Genomic DNA, 6,269 nt, shown 5'->3' with positions numbered 1-6,269 from the left:
GAAGAAAACCTAGGCAATACCATTCAGGCCATAGGCATGGGTAAGGAATTCATGACTAAAACACCAAAAGCAATGGCAACAAAAGCCAAAATTGACAAATGGGATCAAATTAAACTAAAGAACTTCTGCACAGCAAAAGAAACTACCATCAGAGTGAACAGGCAACCTACAGAATGGGAGAAAATTTTTACAAGCTACCCGTCTGACAAAGGGCTAATATTAAGAAACTACAAAGAACTTAAACAAATTTACAAGAAAAAATCAAACAATCCCACAAAAAGTGGGCAAAGGATATGATCAGACACTTCTCAAAAGAAGACATTTATGCAGCCAACAGACACACTAAAAAATGCTCATCATCACTGGCCATCAGAGAAATGCAAACAAAAACCATAATGAGATACCATCTCACACCAGTTAGAATGGCAATCATTAAAAGTCAGGTAACAACAGGTGCTGGAGAGGATGTGGAGAAATAGGAACACTTTTACACTGTTGGTGGGACTGTAAACTAGTTCAACCATTGTGGAAGACAGTGTAGCGATTTCTCAAAGATCTAGAACTAAAAATACCATTTGACCCAGCCATTGCATTACTGGGCATATACCCAGAGGACTATAAATCATGCTGCTGTAAAGACACATGCACACATATGTTTATGGCAGCACTATTCACGATAGCAAAGACTTGGAACCAACCCAAATATTCACCAATGATAGACTGGAATAAGAAAATGTGGCACATATATACCATGGAATACGATGCAGCCATAAAAAGGATGAGTTCATGTCCTTTGCAGGGACATAGATGAAGGTAGAAACTGTCATTCTAAGCAAACTATCACAATGACAGAAAACCAAACACCACACGTTCTCACTCATAGGTGGGAATTGAACAATAAGAACACTTGGACACAGGGTGGGGAACATCACACCCCAGGGCCTATTGTGGGGTGAGAGGAGTGGGAAGGGATAGCATTAGGAGATATATCTAATGTAAATGATGAGCTAACTGGTGCAGCACACCAATATGGCACATGTATACATATGTAAAAAAACCTGCACATTGTGCACACGTACCCTAGAACTTAAAGTATAATAAAAAAACTTAAAAACACCTTAAGAACCAGTTGCATTGACAGCTATAGGGTAATGCTGTGCTTGCATGCAAGAGCTGTGACACCAGCTCAAAGACTGCAGTTTAAAATACAATGTTTCCGCCAGGCATGGTGGCTCATGTCTGTAATCCCAGCACTTTGGGAGGCCAAGGTGAGAGAATCACTTGAGGTCAGGAGTTCAAAACCAGCCTGGCCAACATAGTGAAACCACATGTCTACTAAAAATACAAAAATTAGCTGGGCGTGGTGGTGGACGCCTGTAATCCCAGCTACTCAGGAAGCTGAGGCAGGAGAACCACTTGAACCTGGGAGGCAGATGTTGCAGTGAGCCGAAATCGTGCCACTGCACTACAGCCTGGGTGACAGAATGAGACTCCATAACAAATAAATAAATTAATTAAATAAACAAATAAAATGTTTCGAGTTAACAGAAAGCTAAGTAAAATGTTTTAAAAAGTAAGCAGTCAACCAAGAAATATGCATCTAGAGACATAACTAAGGCAAAAGCTCCCGGTTTGTAGAATGCTTTTTGGATACAAGCTGTACATTTACAGAAGCTGGAAAAATTTGGAGGAACCTTGTTTGTAACAACCTAAGACCTAGCTTGCTCATGTATTTGCCAAATATGTGAATGACCTGGGATTTTTTTTTTAAGCTTCTAGCACCTCAGATTTCTTACTTGATTAAAAAAAAAAAAAATCAGCCCTAATTATCTCCAAAGCCTACTAAGAAAATCAATAGCAATGGTGTGTGCAAATTACACATATGCATGCACACACACACACTCGCAAATACACATACACACATTAAAATTAAGGTAAAATAGTTATTATTTCCCAAGAGCTAACTGACATCCTGAAAAAGTCAGACTTACTGTTTCATCTATCAGTGATTAAAGCAGTAGTATAATAATGTGTCCCTAGTTTTTTTAATTAAAATACATTCTTTTTCTTCTTCAAAACTCAGCTCACAACTTTCTTTTACAAAAATATCCATATTGTTAAAAGGGCATGGGGAAGTATTCAAAGGTGAAATGTAATTACATCTGCAACTGATTTTCTTTTTTATAATTCTTATTGATATATAACAGCTTTATATGTTTGGGGGTACATGTGATATTTTCATACCTGTATACAATGTGTAATGATCAAATTCAGATCATTTGGATATTCATCACCTCAAACATTTATCGTTTCTTTGTGTTGGGAACATTGCAATTCTTCTCTTTTAGTTATTTTGAAATATGCGTTATTGTTAACTATAATGTCCCTACTGTATTACCAAATACTAGAACTTATTCCTTCTGTCTAACTGTATCTTTGTACAACTTTTCAACTTATTTTCAAATTTAGCAAAATATTAAAGTTTTGAATCTAAGGGAAGGATGCTCATTGAAATAGTCATAACTTGTCTCTAAATTAAAACATTTCAAAATAAAAAGCTGGTGAGGGGAGGCAGAATATATTCTCTCTCTTCTCTCCCTTCAGTACTTCCTGCAAGCTGTTACTTCTCCTGGAAGTCTTTCCCTTCACACTCTTTGTCCAGAGTTTGTCATCATAGTAAAGTTTAGAGTCATAGATACTAATTATGCCACATGCAAGGGATTGTGAAATCTCTCTAGAAAGGTATTTCATTTTTCTGAGCCTTGGTTTTCTCTTTTGTAAAATAAGAACCCTGACAGTACTGAGTTCAAAGATACCTTGTTGACAATATCTGACTCATAGATTTATTCACTTTATAACTATGTGAAGTAGCTTGAGTAACCTTTTGGCCTTCATCATTTTTACGTATAAGCAAAAACAATGACACCTCATATAATTGTTGGAAGATGAAAAGAGATGATAATTATGAAAGTATGCTGCAAACCACAAAGTTCAATTATTGTTTTCATTATTATTTTTGTTGTTAATTTCTTTTTCATAAGTGTCTAATCATACTAGCCACATGGTATGGGTTCAGAAATAATTATGGATAGATTTATAAATTTAAAATTATTAGTAAGAAAACTTTTCTACAGTTAGATTATAACGCTCTGTGCCCTTCAGCAAGTGTGTACCATTTGTAAGGTATGAATTTGTTGTTCACAGAACTTGATTTCCCTAGTTGTTAATAGCACTTGTTGGAAGGAAATCCAATATGGATCACTTTTGGGTCCCTTACTGCTCTCTTAGTATTGTACAAGACTCCTATTTATACAACTTGGGAAAGTTGAGGAAGATCTGGTGTGCTGTCTGTATGGTCACTGCTGATGTCTGCGTCTACCTGTCCCAGATGAGAATCCCAGCAGTTTGGGAGGCTGAGATAGGTGGAACACTTGAGGTCAGGAGTTCGAGACCAGCCTGGCCAACATGGTGAAACCCCGCCTCTACTAAAAATACAAAAATTAGCCAGATGTGGCGGTACGCACCTGCAATCCCAACTACTCAGGAGTCTGAAGCATGAGAATCACTTGAACCTGGGAGGCAGAGGTTGCAGTGAGCCAAGATCACCTCTGCACTCCAGTCTGGGCTACAGAATGAGACTCCATCTCAAAAAAAAAAAAAAGGTAAACATTAATTCATTCATCTACAGATCTCCAAAATCCCTCAGATGATCCCACCCAGAATTTTCTTGGATTTATTCTAAACCCTCTCAGGAAGAACTTCAATCAGAAATCACAAATGGTATGCCTGTGCCATGTCCTAAGTATCTGTGATCCAAAACCTCCTCCAGGTTCTGCTGTCCTTGGGGAGTTTCCCCTTGGCAATTTCCAAGCGGGAGTTGCCTGACTGGCAGAGGAGAAGAGGACCCATCTACCCAAAGCCTTTATTTAACTCTTTCTTCTTACATCTCTTTCTGTTTTCCACCTTTCCCTTTAGATTTCAAATGCCACAGTTGGCCTTTGAGGTTCGAAACCAAGCTATATTTACAGTATTTACAGCAACACATACAACAGACTACCTCGAGGCTATGACTCATAAGACAAGGCTTCCTCCCTACAGGAAGCCACTGTCCTAGATGCCAAAGAAGCCGTGGCTGACACCGTTTCCCAAGGGAACATCTGCTCTCTATCCAAGCCCCACTGCTTTTTGTCCTGGGCCTCGGGCTCCGCCTCCACCCAATTAAGGTCATTCAGGTACAGAATGACCTGATTGTTGGGGGCCAGCCAGGTCCTCTTGGTGTTGACCATTTGGCTGCGGAATCAAAGAGACACTCCAGCACAACACAGGTGGCCAAACCCCTCCTAAGACTTGAAGTTCCTCAGCTCCTCCACCACCCGGGCATGCCATTCCTCCTGGTCCTCCAGGCCACTGGTCTGGCAGCAGATCTCAGCCAGCATGCTGTCGATCATGCGGGAGGGCTGAGGCACTGACATCCCCAAGAGCTTCTTCACGGGATGTTTTTCCGGCAAAGGGTAGATCTTGCATTGGCCAGCCGGTAGTTGCTGTCTTTGACCTTGTCCAGGAGGCCAGCCGGTAGTTGCTGTCTTTGACTTTGTCCAGGAGGCCTTGGCCTCTGACCACTCAGTTCTCCATCTGCTGCCTCTCAAAGGCAAACAGGAAGGGCAGCCTCTTGTAGTGTGGGTCCAGGAAGATGGTGACATTTGGAAACATGCCTATCTTAGGCGTCTCCTGGCAGGTCTTGGAGAGCTCCTTGGCAATCACCTTCTTGGCCATGAGGATCTCCTTGGAGTCAGTCTCCTTGTTGTTGAACGTGGTATTTAGCAGCATGTGAAACAGCAGCTTCACCGTGCTGATGGTGGAATACTTCAAGGCAGACAATATCTCAGCCACTTGCTTGCAGAGCTGTAGGAATTCCACCAGCCCCTGGATGGTGGACCACTTGGTAGCCTCCAACATCAGGTCGTGGTTGTTGCTGTCTTCAGATACACCAGGGATAACACACCACTGCTCCTTGAGTAACTGCAGCATGGCCAGTGTGCTTTCTTACCAGGAGATGATTGCTCACCAGCATGCGGTACCCGTGTTTTGCTCTTTCTGCTTCTCTGAGAGAGCATGTCAAAGGCCACGGTGGGCTGCTGGTAGTAGTCCACCAGTGGGCAACACCAAGAGAGCAGGCTCTCCAGATTAGGGAACTGGAAAGCCTGCTGGAGGCCAGCATAGAAAGTTTGCACAGGTAATGCATTTGAACGGCAATGTTGAGCAAGGAACACGCCTTCATGATGTCCTTGCCATAGTCAGTGGTGGCCCTGCACTCCTTGGTGCTGATGCCCCATTTGATGAAGAGCACCGGCATGATGGTTTCTGTTGTGTTCTTTTCGAGCATCTCGAAGGTCTTCAGGCACCTGGAACCCACATACAGGGTGTTGGGGGAGCTGACACTGAGGAAGTGGACAGCCAATATCACTAAGTCTTGATTCTGGTTCTCACTCCTCCACTTGTACCTGGAGATGCCACACCACAAGGCGTTGGCCAGCTTCTTCAGGATCACCTCACTGACCCTCCATGCTTCTCAGGGATGGCCTTGGTGGAGATGTACCTTCTGCTCAGGAGCTGGTACCTGGGGTCGGCCATCTTCAGCAGCACCTTGGAAGTGGGCTCGTCCTCTCTGGATGTCCTTGCCCTTTGCAGATGAGTACAAGGACAGTGGACATCAGTTCCTACTGCTGCTTGCTCTCATCACTGTGGCCAGCCTTTGTGGCCAGCGGGTCCTGTGCCAGCTGCTAGGATTACTTGGGCTTCGGTTTGGAGGAGGTGGGAGTGAAGGCTTCCCACATCTGCTGGGTGACTGTGAAACTCTTGGAGGTCGTCTCCTTCAGGTGGTAGGAGAGGTTGGAGGTGTTTCAGAATAGGTGATCTGGGCCAGGCAGATGCAGCAGTAGATTTTATTCCATGGCAAGACTCATGACTTGGTGTTGGTGTTCAAGCTGCAATACTTCCACATCTTGCCGTGGGTGTAGGGGTAGGCCTATAACTTCAGGTCTATCTGGAAGTTCCAGGTCTTTATTCTCCATTGCTTCTCCATGAGACCCTGCCTGCTGAACTTCCACTCACTCATGGGGACCCGGCTCTGGGAAGGCACCACCCCTCCTCAGGCAGCTGCATAGCAGCTGTGCCACAATCACCAGGGTACCAGCTATGTAGACCTGCAGGGCCATCCCAGGCAGACAGCAAAAACCATCTTTGTTATTCTGGATATTTCAATCTATGAA

Source organism: Rhinopithecus bieti, unplaced genomic scaffold, assembly GCF_001698545.2.
Source record: "Rhinopithecus bieti isolate Rb0 unplaced genomic scaffold, ASM169854v2 scaffold_19840, whole genome shotgun sequence".
Taxonomy (NCBI): Eukaryota; Metazoa; Chordata; class Mammalia; order Primates; family Cercopithecidae; genus Rhinopithecus; species Rhinopithecus bieti.
Note: the sequence above shows the minus strand (reverse complement) of the source record.